We start from the raw sequence: 23271 nt of genomic DNA, 5'->3' as shown, positions 1-23271 counted from the left end.
TGCATCAGCAACAACACTGACAAATTTATTATCGTTTTATCGTGCACTTGAAGAATTCTACAAGGAGAGAGGAATTCGCCTTGAGGACAACTTGGGAAGTACAACAAGTTTTAAGAGAAATTTAAAAACAACTCTCCAAAAGCATCTTAGGATGGGCCCTTGGATGGGCCTCTTTGGTCTTATGGCGGATTTATGGTTGAGTTGATGTCGTATTGCAGAGCAATTTGGTTTATGCATGGTTTTAAAGAACAGGTGTTGAAGAATACTTCAAAAGCATTATAAAAATAATTTTGCTACTTGGGCGTATATATGTGGACGCAAGCTTCTATGCAAGCCCTATACCAATGAATCTGGCGAACTTAATCCACATGTATATGCTGTGCGAGCAGCTTCTATGCCACGAAGTAATAGCTCTTTTATCGGCTCCTATGTAACCACTAACTGAATAACATCTTGGGAAAGCGCTTTTTCAGCCTTTTCGCAGTTGCTAAATAATAGTTATACGGTATCCACAAATTATTCGATTAAATATAATTAGGTTATGGATACCGTGACGCAATACATGTGGAACTGGAATTATCGCTTTTAAAATTGAATAATTAAAGCACTAGCCGCTACTTGGAATCGAACTCCCGATCTCCGTATCCACTGGTCCCAATGATGTCACGCTGCCACACTGCTATTTATATATAGATAGCATAGAAAATACCCCGTTTTGTTTTACTCCAGGCAAGGCTTCATAATTGTGCTACAAGACACCTTACCCAACTTCATCATGCTGCAAAAGCTTGTGAAACGTCAAATGCAATAATGTTGAAAAAGTGTTCTTTAAATAGCTACGAAGCGCTGCTGTTGTGTGTATTTGGCAACATTACAAAACGTACTGTATAAAAGTAGCTGTTGTATTGGCTGGCACTCTTACTCGATTTGCACATCTTCCGGAAAATCTTCCGGCATCGAATTAAAGTGCAATAAAAGCAACCCATATAATTTCACAGCACAGGGATGGATAGCTGTAAACAATTTGTGTAGTAGTTATATATCCCGCTTAAAGTTTGTTTTGACATTACATCCGACAAGCCGTGTTGGTATACCAACAATTTCTGTAACCGTTCAGTTACAAGATCCCCAGATTTATTTTAATTTTGTGCATTTTGTTAAGGAAACTGTAGTGTTTGTTTGATTAGTGTTTGGTTTAAATAGTAGGTTTTGTTAGTTGAAAAGAAAAATTGTAATTTGTATTAGCTTGGTAGAGTGTTGTAATCTGAATGTTAATTGTATTTTGAATCAACTGTGGTCAAAATGGGCGGCGGGCGAAATCTTAACAGTGGTAGCAAATGTAGGCAAATTCAGAACATAATGGGTGGTTGGTTGCTACCAAGGATACGAAAGAGGAAGAAAGGATTAAGGAACATAAGGAAAGATGGACTGGAGGGCATTTTAAGGCTTGAGCTGATCGCCATGATCAATTCTAATCCGGCGTTCGTGTGAGACAGACGAAAGTGAGTTTTCTTTCAAAAAGTGGCATTCAATAGTGGAGTATTTCTGTGAACCGTGGAGTTCGAGCTAAAGCCTGCGTTCATTCAGGTATGCCATAATTATCGGCCTTGGTGATGAAGTGCCTAATTCCTGATTACATTACAATTCAGGACCTTTTTGACCTACCTTTTGGTACCGTCACTGAAGCGCCACCTCACTATCCACACGATTCGGCCTAGATCGGTTTACCGGTCTACGCCTAAACGTAAAAGACCTGACTCTCTGGTCACAGCAACCGGCCTTGTGAGAATTCCTCGGACTATAAGTCCTAAACGTCAAGGAGGACCCTTCTCGGCGTGGCCAATACGGTCTCGTCCGTGGTCCGTCGATCTTGCCAACGAAGGAAGACGCCGTAGCCAAGCCCAGGTCACGAAAGTGGCCCTACAGCAGTGGAACGCCATCCCACTTGCCAACCAGACCGCCAGACCCGCCATTCCAGTCGGCACGAAACAATAAGGACCGACACCGCCAGCCGCCATTGCAGTTAGCAGCCATCAGCGAGCGCTCGCCAGCATATCACCGGTACGTACCCAACGATCCTGACCTATCACAAACCGCCATAGCCCAATAAACATTATAGACCACACAGTAGCTTTTTAATAAATTTGCCTTTTTTCCACCCAAACACATACACTCTTCCATAGCCAAAGAAATACCATAGTTTCCGCGTACCACTCCGAATTACCCAGTAGCATGCCGGCCCTGAGACACAGCTCGAGGGGTCTCATGCTACTGAGCTAGTTGATCCGGGAGTCTTGGTTCAGCCGTTGGGTCTATTGAGCAATCGGTAAGCCTCAGTTAGTCTCATTTCTTTATTACAGCTTCTAGCTGTAATGAAATTGCATAACGGCCTTCAAAGCGTTGCTGGTTTGGGGGGATTTATCAGTAATACGAATTGTATTGTATAGTAGCAGCAGTTTTGTTAGTGGGGACTCCTATTCGATTTGTTCAAGTTTTCACATCTTCCGGGAAATCTCCCTGAGTTGGAATAGAGTGCAGTAAGCGCAACCCCAGTGACAAGTGATGGATTTCTGAAAACCGAGTTTGGTAGCTGTATGGTGCTTGTTTTGCAGTCGTGTATTAGCTTATGATTTATATTTGACTAGCTTCCCTTTTATTCAGCGTTGACTGCTTTTATTCGATGGTTACACAACAGAAAGCAAATGACTGAAGCTTATTGCGCTGAAAATGTTAGTTGGGCAGTTTTTTCTTTACTGTAATTCATTGCAGGCTATTTTGAGCATTTTTTATCACATTGGTCTCATTACGGGATCTCCGGGGTAGTGATCAATATTGATCACTCGCAAGGCAGATTGCCACATGTCAAATTTCATGAATTTACCAAACAGAGCAATTGAAGGATATTTTGACCATTATTATTTGTTGCTTCTGGAGTTACTACAAAAGTTTAATTTGGTATTTCTCTTGGATTTTTTGCTGTTGTTTCTTTTGCGATTTCTCCAGAAGATTCTGGCGAAATCTCTGAAGAAATACCTTATCGGACAATAAAAATGCACCAAAGCCGTTTTCCCATACAAACTAGTCAACTTTAGATTGCCATATCTCAGCTATTTCTCAACCGATTATTTTTCACGTCATATCATTATGGTGTCTTCGATAAATATGTTTCTTGTGTGATGACGAGTAAATTTGCTGAAGAGACCCACATGATTTGACTCCAGCATTTTTTGCTATAGCATGTTTTGTCTTGGTGCATATTAATTGACAAAATCCAACCAATGCGTAATTTTTGTATCGAAAGTTATAACAGAACTTTTTCAATAGTTTTCAAAAATTGAAATATTTTGTATTGCCTCACAGCAAAGCTGGAAAGCATCGGTTGAGAAATAATTGAGATATGGCAGTCTAAAGTTGATTAGTTTGTATGAGAAATGGCTTTGGTGCATTTTTATTGTCTGATACTGTACTTTCGGGCATTTCTTCTGCTATGTAACCTGAAGTTCTTTAAGTGATTTTTCCGGAATTCCCTCTGGGATACTTCAATAGAAGATCCTTCTGAGATACTAGAAGGATTCCTTTCTGGAGTTTATCCTGGATTTCCTAGTATTTATTCTGGAGTTCCTTCTGTTTTTTTTCAGAAACTCCTTTTAGGTGTCAAGCAGAAAATCTGTTTGAAATTCCTTATGGAGTTCTATCTGCGAAGGATCTTTCTTCTAGGATTTCTCCATAAGGGTTATTTCTCAATCAGTTATTTCCAGGTTTACGCTAGAAGACCCTACTGCAATTCCTTCGCATATTTAGAAAGCTCTTTTTCTTGTGGAGTTAATTACTTAAATAGGGTGACGATATTATCAGCAGGTTTGTTCTCTTCGTCATGGAAGGTTTTTGTCGCTAAAATTTCCTGAAACTTATCGTTTACAGCATATTTCTGAGACTTATCGAGAAGTTTCGTCTGGGATTTCTCTTTCGTGGGTTCTTCCTGCAGATGCATCTATGGACAAAAAAAAAAACTGCTAGAGAAATACCAGAAGTCACTACTGCAGAAAATTCAGAAAGGTTTCGAGGATGAATCCCAAAAAGGACTTTTTGAGGAATCTCAAAGAAATTCTTGAAGAAATCTCAGAAGGAAGACTAGGAGGAATAACAAAAGAAAGCCCAAAATGTATCAAAGAGGTATCAGAGTTCAATTAGCTACCAAACTTTGGTAATAGGCAGAATAGCGGAACGTTTCCGAATTGATTTCTCAATTTCAATGGCGGATATCAAAGTCATGCTCTTACTTCCTGAGGCAGTCCATTGGGTTAAATTTGTTCAATACACGCAGTCATATTCTTAACGTTTTGTTTTCGATAAAAAAACTGTCATGTGATATCCCAAACAATTATATCACATCGTTTTATGGGTTTATTCGCGTCATCCAAAAGATGACTGCTTCACATTGGTAGAAAACGAATGAATTCCTTTTGATCCTTGTTATTTCTTGTATTTCAAATCGACTCTCGCTCTCTTTTAGAGATTTTTTTTTTCATTTTTCTCTCACATCCATTTTATATCTAACACACACTCAAACAGATGACACGACTTTTTAATGAATCGACGATACATTTCCAAAATCGTTTCCAACTGATTTACTGGCTGTAGAAGACTTCCATGTTTTATCAAACTCTATAAGAAAACTAGTTCTCATTCATCCTTTTTTTCTGTTCTGAATGCCATCAACCATTGCAATCAATAATTATAGAGTGTTTTTTCATGTTTCCACCGTGTCCGTGTCCTATACTTCTGCACCTATACAGTATAGGCAGGGAGCTCTGCTCTCCAACTGCGACCTGCACATGCGCTGCCGGCCGGATGTGCAGAGGGAAAATAGATGCGAGAGAACGTTGAAACTCTATACTAGGTGGGAATTTGGCTTAAAGTGCACCTCAATTTTAAAGGTTCTTATAGGTATCATTATTATCTATTCAATCATATTCTTGTGCTTGCACAGCCAGAATGGAAAAGCATTCTTGAAATATCGAATGTCTTCTGGTATTTTCTTGCCAATATTAATATTTGCAGCATATCAGTATAATGTTAAAACGACCAGCCCCACTGTGCAGACAAATGGATTTGAAGCTAGTTCAAAAACTTATAGCAATTAGATTATCCACTTATGAATAACATAATTGACGCAATTTTTTGAAAATGTCAAAAGAAGAAACGAGGACAACCGTACCAACCGTTTCATTTTCAGGGGGATTGGGCATGTTTGTTCATTAAACCGTTGGGAGTGGCGTCGCTAAGAAGGCTAATGCACACTCCATCAAAGATTATTATAGGTATCATTATTATTATACAAATTCGAAAATAATGTCAATGGAATAATGGAAACAAAGATGTTAGATCTAAAGAGAAAAATGGTAGGCTGAAATATAGATACTGACTATAAACATTATCTTCGTTTCCATCCGTCCAAGACCATGGAAAATATGTATCTACCTCGACGGTTTATCTCGACGAGCAGAACTCAATTACTTATTGGTATTAGATGTTATTATGGAACCGAAGTTAAGGGTCAAAATAGAGAATGGAGCAATGATTCCTAAATATGATCTTTTATAGCTGGGTTGCGAATCAGCCATGCTTGAGTTTCATGAGGGTTTCGACTGGATGTGTGATCGATATTTCGGGTGCCTTTTTCAGTCTTTAAGTCGAGAACGAATTGTTTTCTACCCAGTCAACCAGTGATCGTATAAGATGTTGCATAAGATGATAAATTGGAGGCGATATGCGTACATTTTACGTCCGCCTAAATGGCGGCATGCACGCATATGGCCTCCACTTTATCATCTTATGCAACATCTTATACGATTACTGGTTTTCTTAGTACTCTCCCGACGTTTCGGCCGAAGGGTTTTGGCCATTCTCAAGGGTCGCTAAAACATGTGTTTAACACTTAACATGTAACATTTAACATTAAACATATAACTACTCACTATAGTGTCTCACTAGTCTCCCGTGTAGATAGTTGCCTAACCATTTGTGTTTAGCCTGTCTTTTCATTACCTGTCTGTTATAGAGAAGGAAGATAGGAAAAATTACACGTTGTCCCGTGCGGCCTTTGAAAAACCTTTTAAAAACAGTAAGTTACATAAAATTGTACACCAAATCAAAAATAGTAACCTTATTATAACAGACAGGTAATGAAAAGGCAAGCCAAACACAAATGATTAAGCAACTATCTACAAGAGGGAGACGATAGACACTTGTGAGTAGTTATATGTTTTATGTTAAGTGTTAAATACATGTTCTAGCGACCCTTGAGAAAGGCCAAAACCCTTCGGCCGAAACGTTGGGAGAGTAGAAAACAATTTGTTCTCGACTTAAAAACTGAGAAAGCCACCCAAAACATCGATCAAACATCCTGTCGAAACCCTCATGAAACTCAAACATGATTTTTTATAGATGAAAAAAAAAACGAAGGATATGCTCGAAACAACATTCCGCACCACTGTCCCCCATAGGTAGTTCACCTCATACATCGGAGTTATCGAAGAATTGAACCTCCGACCGAGTCCGAGGGAAGCTAAAGAGAGTTGGTTACCGCTCGGAGCGGTCAGTTTCATTCGGTCTTCGGAAGAGCTTGGACTTGCCCTCGGCTAGGAAAACGTACTATCCCTACAGTGTGTTGTTGTGTGCTATTTACAAATTCGAATTTTTGCCATCAATAACCCACCGTGGTCGTGTGCCAGAAGAGTGTACTATAGTGCATTAGCCCACTATTTCCAGCTGCCAGACGTAGACGGAGTGTGCGGTTCCCGCGTGGTGGCCAACCATCTATGTGTGACTAGATTGCACGAGGGTGTGAAAAGTGAAAATTTTTGAACACAATCTTATCCAATCACGGGAAAGGTGAAGTGTCGCTTAAGCACTTTTTACAGTGAAGCACAATACGTTCTTGGTAGACAGCGAAGGTGAATGTGAAGTTTCGGTGAAAGCTGATACACCAGTGGAAGTGAGACACTTATCATTGTGTATCCTCTCTGGGTTGATTGATCGAGAACAATCCAGATATTTCTTGTGGTAATTTGGGAAAAAGTGTAATCGAATTTAGTGGTTTTCAAGTAGTGATAAACATTTGATTAGTTGAAATTTATTTTAATTTTTATTTAATTTGTTGTATCATCGTTTGTGAGTTCTTGAAAAATAGTTGCAGTAGTGTAAAGTTATAAAATAGCATTTATTTCAATTTTCATCATACATCGTACGTCAGAGGATCGACTGTACTATCCTACGCTCGGAAAGGTTGACAACCAGATGCAAAATACCAAGGGTAACTAGAATTTTATACACATTTTTCTTCCTACTATGCCACCTATCACATCAACTACACCCGATTTTCCACTCTTCTGGCTACAACCAGATTGCAAAACTGCTCTACATGAAACGAGAAGAAAAAAAAATGTGCTGAGTTTTTTTTTTTGCTACAAGGATGGGAAAGGAAGCATGAGAGCGAAAAACGTGGTGAACGATAAGGGGAAAAGATGAACTCCTGAACATCCTCTCCCCTAATTGCCATGGTTCCTTCCTATACATTATATCGTACCTACAGTTACATAAGTGGATGCTGTGCGTTCTTCTTCTCCTCCTCTCTCTCCGATGATGATGGTTGGATGCTTTGTTCTTGAGGTTGAGATAGCTTCTGGTTGTACAGGTTGAACCCAATAACGATGACGATGATGACGGGAGACCGGGATTTGAAGGTCAGATGAACGATTCATATGGTTTGGATGCTGTGGTGTGGTCTCTGGCAGACAAGCTGGTACAGCTGGGAAGGGAAAATACGTTGGAAGGGTTGACTGTGGTTCTGAGAGGAGTTTGATTGTGGTTTCGAAAATTGTGATATTGTTTCTTCGACGACTAATTATATCAATTATAAACTGTGGTAAGCTGTGAATGGGAAATAAACAGTTTTCATAACTAGAGTTTAAACCACAAATGTTTGTCAAAACTATGCCATACTAAAATTCACCTATTTTAGAATGTTGTGAAACGTGTTAACTTTACATATCGTTTTAGTGAATCAAAATTATTGAAAATGATGCCGTCATTCGGGACTCTTTACACTTTTTCATGATTTTTCATCTCTATGGAATTACAACTCCCAGAGTAGTGAATGGATTTAATAATATTGACACAAATATGTGATTACTGAAGTATTCATTTATTTAGTTAACATCAAATTCATGATAATACTGAATCAACAATTTGCCGCCATAATACTCGATTTGCAGCTGCAGCTCTCCAACGTCGGTCACGCCCAACACTCGCCAGATCATGCTCCTCCTGGTCCGCCCATCGTGCTCTCTGCGCTCCACTCCTTCTTGTACCAACCGGATGGTTAGCAAACACCAACTTTGCAGGGTTGTTGTCCGGCATTCTTGCAACATGCCCTGTTCATCTGGATGCTGGGTTCGCCGTAAAGTGCAGCGAGCTCGTGGTTCCTTCTCTGCCAGACACAGTTCTCCTGCACACCGCCGAAGATCGTCCTCAGAAAACTCCGAGTGCTTGCAGGTCCTCCTCGATCATGGTCCATATCTCGTGTCCGTAGAGGACCACCGGTTTTATTAGCGTTTTGTACATGGTGCATTTGGTGCGTGGGTGATCTTCTTCGACCACAGTTTCTTCTGGAGCCCGTAGTAGGCCCGAATTCCGCTGATGATGGGCCTCCAAATGAAAGTCCATCACCTTGTCGCAGTCCCCGGCGAGATTCGAATGAACTGGATAGTACACCCTTACGCAGCTTTGCACACCGTCCATCGTTGCTTTAATCAGTCTAGTCAGCTTCCCAGGAAAACCGTTTTCGATCATGATTTTCCAAAGCTTTGCGCGGTCGATACTGTCGTATACCGCTTTGAAGTGGATAAACAGGTGATGCGTTGGGAGCTGGTATTCACGGCATTTCTGGAGGGTTTGCCGTACGGTGAAGATCTGGTCCGTTGTCGACCGGCCGTCGATGAAGCCAGCTTGATAACTTCCCAAGAACTCATTCGTTTTGGGTGACAGACGACGGAAGATGATCTGGGATAGCACTTTGCCAGCAGCATTCAAACTGGTGATCGCTCTGAAGTTCTCACATTCAAAATGGTCGCTTTCTTGTGAATGGGACAGATTACCCCTTTCTTCCACTTCTCCGGTAGCTGTTCGGTTTTCCAGATCCTGACTATCAGCCGATGCAGACAGGTGGCCAACTTTTCTGGGCCCATCTTGATGAGTACAGCTGCGATACCAGCTGCTTTGTTAGTTTTGAGCTGGTGATTGGCATCCTTAACTTAATTAATTCATTTCCGTCCTCCGCTGCACTGGTGTCGTCGTTCCCTCCGTTGTCGTTGTCTCACGTGCATTTGTTGTCCACGTCATTCAGGTGCTGATCCAAGTGCTGCTTCCACTTTTCGATCACCTCACGTCCGTCCGTTAAGAGGCCTCCGTACTTATCCCTGCACATTTCGGCTCGCGGCACTAAGCCGTTGCGCATCAACGCATCAGCTTCTGATAGAAATTCCGTGTTTCTTGAGAACGGCACAGCAGTTCCATTTCCTCGCACTCCGCTTCATCCAGGCGGCGCTTTTTCTCTTGAAAGAGGCAGGTCTGCTGTTTCCGCTTCTGTTTTTAACGTTCCACGTTTTGTCGGGTCCCTTGCTGCAGCATTACCGCCCGTGCTGCATTCTTCTCCTTTAAAACCATTCTGCACTCTTCGTCGAACCATTCGTTTCGTCGATTCCGTTCCACGTACCCGATAGTCCTCTCGGCTGCGTCGTTGATGGCTGCTTTCACTGTACTCCAGCAGTCCCCTACAGGGGCCTCATCGAGCTCGCCCTCGTCTGGCAACGCGGCCACGAGATTCTGCGCGTATGCTGAGGCGAAATCCGGTTGTTTCAATCGCTCTAGGTTGTACCGTTGCGGTCGCCGGTACCGTACATTGTTGATGACGGAAAGTTTTGGGCGCAGTTTGACCATCACCAGATAGTGGTCGGAGTCGATGTTGGCACCACTATAGGTCCTGACGACAATAATGTCGGAGAAGTGCCGTCCGTCAATCAGAACGTGGTCGATTTGAGATTCCGTCTGCTGTGGTGATTTCCAGGTGTAACGATAAGGTAGGCTGTGTTGGAAAAAGGTGCTACGTATGGCCATGTTTTTGGAGGCGACGAAATCAATGAGTCGTCTGCTGGTGGGCGCTAAACTTTCCAATCGTCGGCCTGAATTCCTCATATTGGCCTACCTGAGCGTTCAAATCTCCTATGATGATCTTGACGTCGTGGCTTGGGCAGCGATCGTACTCGCGTTCAAGCTGCGCGTAAAATGCGTCCTTGTCATCATCAGTGCTTCCGGAGTGTGGGCTGTGCACGTTTATTATGCTGAAGTTGAAGAATCGGCCCGTGATCCTCAACCTGCCCATTCTTTCGTCGATCGGCCACCAACCGATCACGCGCCTCTGCATATCACCCATCACGATTAAAGCTGTTCCCAGCTCGCGTGTGTTGACGCAGATGGTAGATGGTATGATTACCTCTGAACGTTCACACCATGGATCCTGTCCAATAAATCTCGCTACGATGCCGAACCCGCGGTCCTTCAGTAGATCGGCGAGTATGCGGGTGCTCCCAATGAAGTTGAGAGATTGGCAATTCCACGTACCGAGTTCCCAATCGCAAGTCCTTTTTGTTCGCTGGGGTCGTTGCCGTTGGTCTCGGTTCGTATTATTCTGTTGCTGATTTTCCGCTACAATGGTTTTTTACGGCTGGCTCGTAGGGCCTGAAACCATCCCCCTACTTTCCGGAGGATCATAGTTCACAGTTGAGCTTAGAGTCCTTCCCTGGCACTCGGACGTTGATCAGCCGCCCCATGTTAGGTCTCCAGTTAGCCTAGTGGTTAAAGCTATGGATCACCAATCCGGAGATGGCGGGGTCAGAAAAATTTTCTCGACTCCCTGGGCATAGTGTTTCATTGTACTTGCCTTACAATATACAAATTCATGCGATGGCAGGCAAAGAAAGAAATTAATAACTGTGGAAGTGCTCAAAGAACACTAAGTTGAAGCGAGGCGAGGCAGAAGAGAAGAAGTTTTAGTAGTATATAGCTCAAATTTTCAAGAGCGTTGTTTTTGGAACCGCTGAACGGATTTGAATCAGCATGACGCATATTGAGCCATATCCGTTGAACGGTTCTAAAAAACGGTACTCTAGAAGATTTGAGCTATATACTCCAAATATGTACCTTGTCCTTAAAATAGCAAGAATCTCTGCTTCCTGATGAGCTAACATGTTACCCGAGATTCTTAAGCTTACATAATACCCTAGAACTCCTTATTTTTCAGCGCTCTAATCGCTCCTATCACTTTGTGATAGATCTATTCATTTCCCAAATATTCATTAACTGCAAATAGAAATGGATGTGTGTACACATAACCCCGATCGTTTCAATTGCTGGTAAAATGTTTCAGCCGCTTCCGGCACCAACGTATGACGTATTGTTTGCATCGGAAGCTGTGTGGTGATGATAACAGGGGTAAATATCACAGTGTTTATCTTTTCAACTTTTGTGAGTTCCAAATGGTTGGGCACATGCTAGATTTTCCCCTTTGAAGTTGGCCAAAAGTGGTGGTGTATGGCTTAAGGATTGATCACACATTTAATCGAAAAAAAATTGTCAGTAAAAAAATAATAGTCGAAAAGTTGACATTACTTTCATTTACACTACGAGCAACATTGCGTCTCCATGATATTACGTCGAAAGTTACACGGAATTTTTTCATATCGGCATGGAGACGCACGGTCATTTTAGGGTGCAGAGCAAAAATGGTATTTCTCGTAAAAGTTATTTCAAACGACCAGTGTTAGTTGACTCTTGCTCAAAACTCACTGATGAGGACATTTCATGCATGAAAAATTTGCCTTTGAGACTCACGGTTAGGTATGATAAGATGTGAGAAATTTCGCTTGCAAAGTTGGTCGAACATTCGGTTTACAAATTTGGGGGTTTTCGAAGATGATCCGTTGGCTCATATTGGTTCATTCTGCGCTGTTGTCCTTTGCCAATCGATCGATCCTTCTGTACACCGGAAAGCGTTCCGAGTGTAAAGCGCTCCAGCTTCTGTATGTGTGGGTGGAGAGAGCATCATCACGTGAGTGCGTGGAAAGCGTCTTGCTAAACGAAAGAAGAGCCTTCGATGGAAAATCAAGCAAAGAGTTTCCACACTCGGTCGTGTACCCTGCGGCTCCACGGACGTGCGTACGCGAATGCGGTATCGCATTACTTTGGGTGACTTCGGCTCCCGTTCGAAAGCTGGCCTTTTCTTGGAAGTATATTTACAACGAAAACAATCGATTAAAGGAATTTTCCTCAATAGATCGACAAACAGCGTGTGGTTTTGGTGGGGTGGTGGGCCTTTAACATGGTTACTAATGAATGGTGGTGACGATGGTAGGCGTGGAAAATTGATGACCACCATAGGACATGAATGTGGCGTGTAGACACATGCCGGTGGAAATTGATAGCGATGAATGTAGTTTCTATTGACAGGTGTCATTAAATGGAAATGGCACTATTTGTTCAGGAGAATAACGGCGTCTTTTTGCGATGAAACTAGTAATTGTTTGTGGGATGAGTTTTCAAGTTTGTGATGTCAAATATTGAGCATTTAAACCGCGTTGCTGTGAGTCAGACGCGTTCAAAATTTTCAGGTAGGGGACTTACATTTAAATAGATCATTTTTTTCCAATGCAGAAAAAGAAATAAATTATTTTTTAGCATTAGATCTTTGTAATATATTCGATCTATTTGCATCCTAAGTTAAAGTGGCAGGCAAGTTACAGTGGGAACGTAGAGCTTAGAAGAGTTTGAATAGCGACTTGCAATCAGCTTAAAAATATTTACTACTCACAATGTACATACATAGATAGACTAATATCGACCGACCATATACCCCCAACGAAAAGCAGACAGACGCCATCGATTAGAAAACAAACACATTAATTAGGCCATCCTCAACCTGTTGATGGTTCGCGAGAGACGGGCGGCATTAGGTTGTGAATGAAGCGCCACCGATCACATCCCTTTATCTCGAGTGTTTGTTATTGTTTATATTGCCCATCAGAAGCCGATAAGACAGTCAGTCAGTGTTCGGCCACCACTAACTTGAGTGACGCCTGTTATGAATTGCGTAAAGATGTGATTGCAATGAATCGGCAAAACGTGATTATTGCGCGTGGCGTCGTCGTCGACTCAAAGATTAGTGCGTGCGTAATAAATAATTACTTGGTGCACTTTGTAGGGTAGTGCGGAAGCAACAAGGAAGGGCACATGAACGTTAGCCTTTAATTAGACAATGTAGTAGCTAACAGCTATACCCTGATGATAGTAAAACCTTGAGATATGGAAAATCGCCTATATAAAAACTTTTTCACTGTTTTATATGACTTCGTTGCCATAACTCTGTTGTTGGAACTAAAAAGAAACAACACAATTTTATTATCGATTTTATCGCTATCGATCAAAAACTATCAATTCTGACCATACATGTCAATGGTTGCTCCTCCGTGATTGATCTGAGCTGGTACCAATTGCACTGAGATCCAACTGAATAAGGGGCCGGGACACTCCACTTATTCTCAAAGGGCAATTTAAGCAGCTCATACATTTTTGATCAATCACGGCGTCGGCCAAGTCCTTACAGTCAGCTGGGAAGCGAAAGGAATGTTAGGGTGTACTGGTTGTTGCTACTAGAGACCGGATAGCACTCTGCGTCCCCACAACCCGCATGGAATGGGGTATTTGTTAGACGGAAAGGATGGGAGATCTGGGAGTCATCGTTGGGTCGGTGATGCGATCCATGGATATGGGTTATTTATACTGTTCGTAAGGTGATAGATAGTGTGGTGATTACTATGAGGCTCAAGTGGCACAATTCGCTTTTGGTTGGATAACTTGTAGGCGTTACATACACTGTGCTGTGGAAGTTGGAAGGAAGGGAAACGACTTTTTCAATTCGTTTCTTGTTCTAGCGATGTCTATGAACCTATGAATATACATGGGTTGTACATGTAGAGAAGAGAGAGTGAGAGAGAGAGAAAAAGTAGATAGAAAGATACAAAGTAGGAGGAAAGGGACGGGCCAGGGATTGAACCCATTACCTTCTGCATATGAATCAGAAGCGGCAGCCACTAGACCACCAAACCCTAAAATTGATGTAGTCATCGCTGTTTTCGGGTGGCTTTTCTGTCTAGCGTAAAATCAAGACAAGTGCTACTTGTTTAATTCCGACGTTTCGGCCATTGGACTCGGCCTTCCTCAGGGGTTATAAACTCCCCTGAGGAAGGCCGAGTCCAATGACCGAAACGTCGGAATTAAACAAGTAGCACTTGTCTTGATTTTACGCTAGACTGAAAAGACACCCGAAAACAGTTCATTCTACAGTCGAACCTAATTAGTAGTCATCGCTGAATACGGAAGCTAGTCAAACACCAACCATAAACTAATACAGGTATACCTCGATGTAGTGGATGTTTCAATTTTCAAAAACCGAGTTTTACATAAAATCGAAGCAAAATTTTTAATTTTATTTTTGTTTAAATTGTATACTACAATGTACAAAAAACATATGAAACTGTTTGTACCGCTATCTGATCGGTCGCTTTTTGTTACAATTCTGCGGTGTTGAATAAAAGTAAGCAAACCCAGAATTTTCAACTTTATTAAGACGGTTTCCGAAGAAAACTTCCCAAATTAAATCATCATGTTACAGATTATTCCAGAAATAATTATTTTACGAAATAATTCATAAATTGCCAAACGTCTCCGTGTCTTGAAAAATAAAATGCTTCATCAATTCCTACATGATTTTCTACAAATTATTTCGAGATTTTTTGAGAAATTCGCCCAGGGATTACTTCAGAAATTCTTGTAGCCAGATGAATAAATATAAAATTTCGCTAGGCATTCGTTTGGATAATTTATTAGAGATTGCTTTAGAAAATCTCCCAAAAGTTTCTTTTTAAAAAAAATCGGAAATTTGTCCAGGTATTCGATTAAAAACTCCCTCATGGATTCATTCGTAAATTTTCTTCAGGGATTTGTTTAGAAATTCTTCCTATTCTACAAATTGTACAAAGATTTTTTCCGCAGCATCTTGCATGACTTACTACTGAAATTCCTCCTTTTTTGTGCATAAACTCCTACAGGGATGTTTCCAAAAATTCGTTCAAGATTCCTTCAAAAATTTTTTAGACATTTATTAATAAATTTCTCCAGAGATTCGTTTAATAAAATTTCTTTTGATGGCTTCAAAAACTATTCCAGAGTTTTTCAGAAAATGTATCAAAAGTTCCTTAAGTTTTTATACTTACTTTGGAAATTTTTCACAGAAATTTCCACAACAACAACAAACTCCACTAGGGATTCCTCCACAAGTTTCACGAAGAGTTGTGTATGGGTTTCCGCAGAAATTCCTCCAGGGATTTGTTTAGGAAATCCTTCAGAGATTTACCCCATTTTTTCAGGAATTTTCTAGATTTTTTTCTCTCAAACGATCTTCCAAGAATTTATTCCAAAACTTTCTCCGGGGATTGCTTTAGAAATCGCTGCAGGGATTTTTTTTTTTAAATTTTAATTCCTACCAGAAACTCTTCCAGGGATTTCTTTAGAAATTCCTCCAGGTACTGATTGAAACTGCCCTAGAGACTCCCTCACAATTCTTTCTTGGTTTTTATTGTAAATTCGACTAATAATTTCTTCAGAAATATCTCCAGATTTTCCTCCAGAGATTTCATTACAAATTCCTCCAAGGATTACTTTGAAAAAACTTGCACAGACTTTTCGATTATTCTTCCATAGACGCTTGCTGAAATCCATCCAAGGAATCATTTCAAAAATCTTTCAAGAGTTTCTGAAAAATACTCTCAGGGACTTGGGGACAGGGAAAAAATGTTTGAAAGACTCTACAACGATTGCTTTAGAAATTGTACAAGAGGTTATCAAGGAAATTCCCAAGACTTTTTCACATTCCTTTAGATATTTTCAGACATTTCTCTTCTAGAAATTGTCTAAAGGTTTCCTTAAAAAAAATCTTGGAAAATTCTCCAAGGATTCCTTCAGATTTGTTTCTACAGATTCTTTCAGAGATATTCATAAGGTTTTTTATGGAAAGGGTGGAAGACATTCTTGCAGAGATTCCGGCAGAAATTCACACAGACATTTCATCAGGAACTCCGACGGGTATTCCTCTATGTGCTTTCTCAGAAATTTCTCCAGGAATTCTTAAAAAAATGTTTACAATTTTTATTAGGGGATTTCTCTAGTATTCCTCCAGAGGTTTCTATAAAAAATCCTTCAGAGATTTACCCTATTTTTCAAGACTTTTCTAGGATTCATTCATAGTTTTTCCCCGGGTTTTGCTTTAGAAATTGCTCCTGTTTTTTTTTAATTTGAATTCCTACCAGAAAATCTTTCTAGGATTAAGTTCCTCCAGGTACTCATAGAAGCTTCACAAATCTTCCTTGGCTTTTATTGTAAATTCGACTAATAATTTCTTCAGAAAGGTCTCCAGATTCTCCTCCAGAGATTTCTTTTCTAATTTCTCCAAGGATTATTTTGAAAAAGCTTTCACAGATTTTTCTATTTTTTTTTTCATCAGAAACTCCACCAGGTATTCCTCTATGTATTTTCTCAGAAATTTCTCTAGAAATTCTTTAAAAATTGTTCAAGATTTTTATAAGGGGATTTCTCCAGAATCTATTTTTCCAAAAATATCGAAGTTTTATCAGGTTTTCCACGAGGGGCTTCCAAGCGTTTCTTTAGGTATTCCTTCTGGAATTTCTTCAGAAAATCCATCTATGGATTCCTAAACTGTTACTGTTTTTTTTGAAATTCTTTCAGGAATTCATTTAGTATTTTCTTCTTTTTTTAATTCCTTCCGAAATTTCCTCAGCGATACCTTCAGAAATATCGCTTGGGGTTTTTTGCAATATTGCTAAAATTACTTCAGAAATATCAGCAGGAATTTCTTCAAATGTGGTTCCATTGATTCTTTCAGAAATTGTTCCAGCCCCTCCTGCAGGAATTGCTCTAGCGGAATTCCTTCAGAACTTCCTCCAGGAATTCATCCATGGGAATGTACCAGTTGAGGGGCGCTGAAATAGGAGTACCTTTACTAACTTACTCTGATTTTACTAAGATAGCACTGAAAATAATGTACATAAAATCGTAGTACATTGAATCGAGGGTCCACTAAATCGAAGTATGCCTGCACACAGCTGCAATACAAAAACTTGGTTGAATATCTAGAAAAATAGTTGGACATTGTTGCTTTCAATGCTCAAACATTCTTCAGATATGTTTTCATGTGCTCACCACTACCAAGAAATGAGCATGAGCATGAGCATAGATGACCGCACAATTCGTAGTTGCTACTCCGTGATTGACCAGAGCAATCGAAATTGCACAAGGAACCAATGAATAGGGCTTGGGACTAGCTTACTATTCTCAATGTACACAGGTCGAGAGCTCTCAACTTTAATAAGGTCAATAACGGCGCCGGCCACGTCCTTACGGTCATCGAGGATGGAAGGGAATGTTAGTAAGACAAACGTTGTTATAAAGACCGCGACTCGCTGCATCTCCACGTTTGTCTCAGGCAGGATTTTTTGTTAGTAGGGTAAGGTACATTGTCAGTCCGGGAGTCACCTATGGTTGGTGATATGATTTGACAATGGATCAATATACACAAACCGCCGTTAACAACCGACCACTTTTCGACGCAAGAACTAGCCAAAAAGAAAATTCTATCGCGCGTCTCCACTCCACTAGGGAGCAGAAACCTTTAGTCTATTCCACACAGAAATACACTGAACGTGACTCACTTGTCGGCGCCCGGATTTTTTCTCGACCGGCGAACTCGATGTAACATTTTTCACTCTTTTGTGTAAATGCAAAAAATGAAAGAAAATATTTATTATCAACTAAAAGTGTATTGGAAACTAGCGCCGAAGGGAAGCGAAAAATTCGGAACCGACTCGAACCACGGCGCGCGCACACTCGTCCCGTCGTCGGAGCCCCGCAGAGGGAAGAGGAAAAAAAAATCGCAAAAATCTAGCAAAGCGAGCGCGCGAAACTTTTTCATGTGCTCACCACTACCAAGAAAATAGACAAAAATATAAATCTTTGCTGAAGTCTTACTTTTTATTAGTTCATGTTTTCATCAATACCCGGTTGTTACAGGAACATTTTATATAATAACATTTTCCTTTGTATTCCTTGGGCAAAGGTATCGAGAATGCCAAAAGTGAACGATGATCAAGAGGCTATAACCAAGAGACTAATATCAATAGACCAAGTTCAAAGTACCAAGACCAAGAGATCAAGACCAAGGGAACAAAACCAAGATACTAAGATAAAGAGACAAGGGCCAAGAGACCAAAACCAAGAGACCAAGACCAAGAGACCAAGAGCAAGAGATCAAGATGAAGAGACCGAGACCAAGAGACCAAGGCCAAAGGCTAAGACAACAGGTCAAGACCAAGAGACTAAGATAAGGAGACCAAGACGAAGAAATCAAGACGAAGAGATCAAGACGAAGAGTCCAAAACCAGTAGATCAAGACTAAGAGATCAAGACCAAGACCAAGAGACCGAAATCAAGAGACCAAAACCAAAAGACCAAGACCAAAAAACCAAGACCAAGAAACCAAGACCAAGAGACCAAGACCAAGAGACCAAGACCAAGAGACGAAAACCAAGAGACGAAGACCAAGAGACCATGACCAAGAGACCAAGACCAAAAGACCAAGACCAAGAAACCAAGACCAAGAAACCAAGACCAAGAGACCAAGACCAAGAGACCAAGACCAAGAGACCAAGACCAAGAGACCAAGACCAAGAGACCAAGACCAAGAGACCAAGACCAAGAGACCAAGACCAAGAGACCAAGACCAAGAGACCAAGACCAAGAGACCAAGACCAAGAGACCAAGACCAAGAGACCAAGACCAAGAGACCAAGACCAAGAGACCAAGACCAAGAGACCAAGACCAAGAGACCAAGACCAAGAGACCAAGACCAAGAGACCAAGACCAAGAGACCAAGACCAAGAGACCAAGACCAAGAGACCAAGACCAAGAGACCAAGACCAAGAGACCAAGACCAAGAGACCAAGACCAAGAGACCAAGACCAAGATACCAAGACCAAGAGACCAAGACCAAGAGACCAAGACCAAGAGACCAAGACCAAGAGACCCAGACCAAGAGACCAAGACCAAGAGACCAAGACCATGAGACCAAGACCAAGAGACCAAGACCAAGAGACCAAGACCAAGAGACCAAGAGACCAAGACCAAGAGACCAAGACCAAGAGACCAAGACCAAGAGACCAAGACCAAGAGACCAAGACCAAGAGACCAAGACCAAGAGACCAAGACCAAGAGACCAAGACCAAGAGACCAAGACCAAGAGACCAAGACCAAGAGACCAAGACCAAGAGACCAAGACCAAGAGACCAAGACAAAGAGACCAAGACCAAGAGACCAAGACCAAGAGACCAAGACCAAGAGACCAAGACCAAGAGACCAAGACCAAGAGACCAAGACCAAGAGACCAAGACCAAGAGACCAAGACCAAGAGACCAAGACCAAGAGACCAAGACCAAGAGACCAAGACCAAGAGACCAAGACCAAGAGACCAAGACCAAGAGACCAAGACCAAGAGACCAAGACCAAGAGACCAAGGCAAAGAGATCATGGCCAAGAGATCATGGCCAAGAGATCAAGACTAAGATACCAAGATCAAGAAACCAAGATCAAGAAACCAAGACCAAGATATCAAGACCAAGAGACCAAGACCAAGAAACCAAAACCAAGAGACCAAGACCAAGAGACGAAGGCCAAGAGACCAAGATCAAGAGACCAAGGCAAAGGGACCGTGGCCAAGAGATCAAGACTAAGAGACCAAGACCAAGGATCCAAGACCAAGAGATCAAGACCAAGAGACCAAGACCAAGAGACCAAGACCAAGAGACCAAGACCAAGAGACCAAGACCAAGCGACCAAGACCAAGAGACCAAGACCAAGAGACCAAGACCAAGAGACCAAGACCAAGAGACCAAGACCAAGAGACCAAGACCAAGAGACCAAGACCAAGAGACCAAGACCAAGAGACCAAGACCAAGAGACCAAGACCAAGAGACCAAGACCAAGAGACCAAGACCAAGAGACCAAGACCAAGAGACCAAGACCAAGAGACCAAGACCAAGAGACCAAGACCAAGAGACCAAGACCAAGAGACCAAGACCAAGAGACCAAGACCAAGAGACCAAGACCAAGAGACCAAGACCAAGAGACCAAGACCAAGAGACCAAGACCAAGAGACCAAGACCAAGAGACCAAGACCAAGAGACCAAGACCAAGAGACCAAGACCAAGAGACCAAGACCAAGAGACCAAGACCAAGAGACCAAGACCAAGAGACCAAGACCAAGAGACCAAGACCAAGAGACCAAGACCAAGCGACCAAGACCAAGAGACCAAGACCAAGAGACCAAGACCAAGAGACCAAGACCAACAGACCAAGACCAAGAGACCAAGACCAAGAGACCAAGACCAAGAGACCAAGACCAAGAGACCAAGACCAAGAGACCAAGACCAAGAGACCAAGACCAAGCGACCAAGACCAAGAGACCAAGACCAAGAGACCAAGACCAAGAGACCAAGACCAAGAGACCAAGACCAACAGACCAAGACCAAGAGACCAAGACCAAGAGACCAAGACCAAGAGACCAAGACCAAGAGACCAAGACCAAGAGACCAAGACCAAGAGACCAAGACCAAGAGACCAAGACCAAGAGACCAAGACCAAGAGACCAAGACCAAGAGACCAAGACCAAGAGACCAAGACCAAGAGACCAAGACCAAGAGACCAAGACCAAGAGACCAAGACCAAGAGACCAAGACCAAGAGACCAAGACCAAGAGACCAAGACCAAGAGACCAAGACCAAGAGACCAAGACCAAGAGACCAAGACCAAGAGACCAAGACCAAGAGACCAAGACCAAGAGACCAAGACCAAGAGACCAAGACCAAGAGACCAAGACCAGAGACCAAGACCAAGAGACCAAGACCGAGAGACCAAGACCAAATGACCAAGACTAAGAGACCAAGACTAAGAGACCAAGACCAAGATACCAAGACCAAGAGACCAAGACCAAGAGACCAAGATCAAGAGATCAAGACCAATAGACCAAGACCAAGAGACCAAGACCAAGAGACCAAGACCAAGAGACCAAGGCAAGGAGATCATGGCCAAGAGATCATGGCCAAGAGATCAAGACTAAGATACCAAGACCAAGAAACCAAGACCAAGATATCAAGACCAAGAGACCAAGACCAAGAAACCAAAACCAAGAGACCAAGACCAAGAGACGAAGGCCAAGAAACCAAGATCAAGAGACCAAGGCAAAGGGACCGTGGCCAAGAGATCAAGACTAAGAGACCAAGACCAAGGAACCAAGACCAAGGGATCAAAACCAAAAGACGAAAACTAAGAGACCAAGACCAACAGATCAAAACCAAAAACAATACCAAGACCCAAGATGAAGAAATCAAGAACAAGAGACCAAGACCAAGAATAATATAAGACAAATAAATGCAATATTTGTTCATATTGCAATGTAATTAAAGGCTACCTTTCGTCTACCAAAGTATAGTTTAACATTTTGTTGGGATTTTTCCCGGTCACTTGAGGATTACCCGATGGAGCCGGTATTCAAATTAGTATATCTTGAAACGCCCATAAGATGCAGCAAACAACACCCTGTTATTGCGTCTTTCTTGATAGCACTGTGCTAATAGAGTGTCACTCATGTCTCACGACACATTCCGTGGGTATAAAGATATTTTGTCCGCATATTCCAAGCAGCTAGATTGAATCAAATTACCAGCAATAGAATTCCGGTCATCTGAGAGAGCGCGAGCGTGGTACGCCAACGTGATGTAACTGTCGATTTGCATTATCGGTCGCAACTAGGCATAAAAAGGGCAACCCCCGGCTTGCGACGCGCACATTCTTGAGTTATTGCGGTTCCAAACTCGTAAAACTAGGGTATATGTCTTAGAATTTCTTCCGAGTTAGAATCGCTTCAAAGTCACGAACTTCTACCGACTTCACTGTCAAGGTTAATCAAGGGCATCCAGTGTGTGTATGGAGAACAAGTTTTTTGTCGCTTCAATCCACTTCCACTAGCCAGCCGGTATCTCTCAGTCACAGTATGTAGGTATCTGCTGATTTCATTAGAATTATTACTTTGCCATTCAGAGTTTGTCCCCGTCGCCGCAGCCGCCGGAGCCTGCAACAATCATGATATGATGTCGCGTCAGTCGGACGCATTGAAGCATATACATACAACAAATGCGTTGAATGGTTGTCGCAGTTTCTGTCGACCCAGTGGAGCTTACTAATTGATGGCAATCAACGGAACAACGGCACTAGGGTAACGAATTTTGGCATGCAATTTCTGCTCTCGAGATGCCACGCGAACGAGATGCTATGCATGCGATTTTGGCAGTTGATTTGTATAGAAGTCGCTCAGCTGTAGTGTTACCTACACTGCCAATACACTCTATGCGAGTACGAAATTGAAATCTTCTTGGATACTCCGGTTATATGGTAACTAACGAACGACCACAAGCTGAGGCAAATTTGACCGATGCCGTGAAATTGTGCCAAAACGGTCATATCAATTTATTTTATGGGTTTATTGCCCACAAGGGAGACCACGTGATATGTTGTGAATGAGTTTATCAGTACGTTTAGCTAAATTTAGCGAACTGATATTCGGGATTGTAAAATTGATAAGTAATATTTTAAGTTGGAGTTTCAACTAGAGGAAACTCACCAAAAATAAGCTTTTGAATTCACGATTTAAGGATAGAAAGTTGAAAGCCGAAAGGTTGAGAGAACCCAACTCCGAAAACTAAAAGTTAAAGCGTGATTGATCTAGAGAAATCAACCCTTCTTGGTAAGAGGGTTTCAACCTTTTCTCGCTCTTTTTTTACATTTCTTTACATTTTTTGTTCTTTCGGGCAACTGTTCTTTTGACCTTTCGTCCTAAATCGTTTCGTTAGTATCATGTAGAAAGCGAGATGCGACTCTGACAATCGTAGTTTTGGATATCGGCTTAATAGTTCTGCTTAGTTTAAAGTAGAATGGAGCCATGGAGCGGTAGTGGAAATAGGAATGAATTATGAAGTA

At 41.8% G+C, this 23271-nt stretch overlaps 1 protein-coding gene across 1 annotated transcript in view; it reads left to right on the top strand.

Annotated features, from left to right (window-relative positions):
* The first annotated feature begins 7120 nt into the window (after positions 1–7120).
* Positions 7121–23271, top strand: part of LOC109410517 (uncharacterized) — a 108969-nt gene continuing 92818 nt past the window's right edge. The window contains exon 1 of the mRNA XM_062853589.1: positions 7121–7315. The gene's annotated coding sequence lies outside the window, so the exon portion shown is untranslated. The remainder of the gene's footprint in view (positions 7316–23271) is intronic.

The sequence above is a fragment of the Aedes albopictus genome, chromosome 2, assembly GCF_035046485.1.
Source record: "Aedes albopictus strain Foshan chromosome 2, AalbF5, whole genome shotgun sequence".
NCBI lineage: Eukaryota > Metazoa > Arthropoda > Insecta > Diptera > Culicidae > Aedes > Aedes albopictus.
This window is presented reverse-complemented; position numbering and strand designations above follow the sequence as displayed.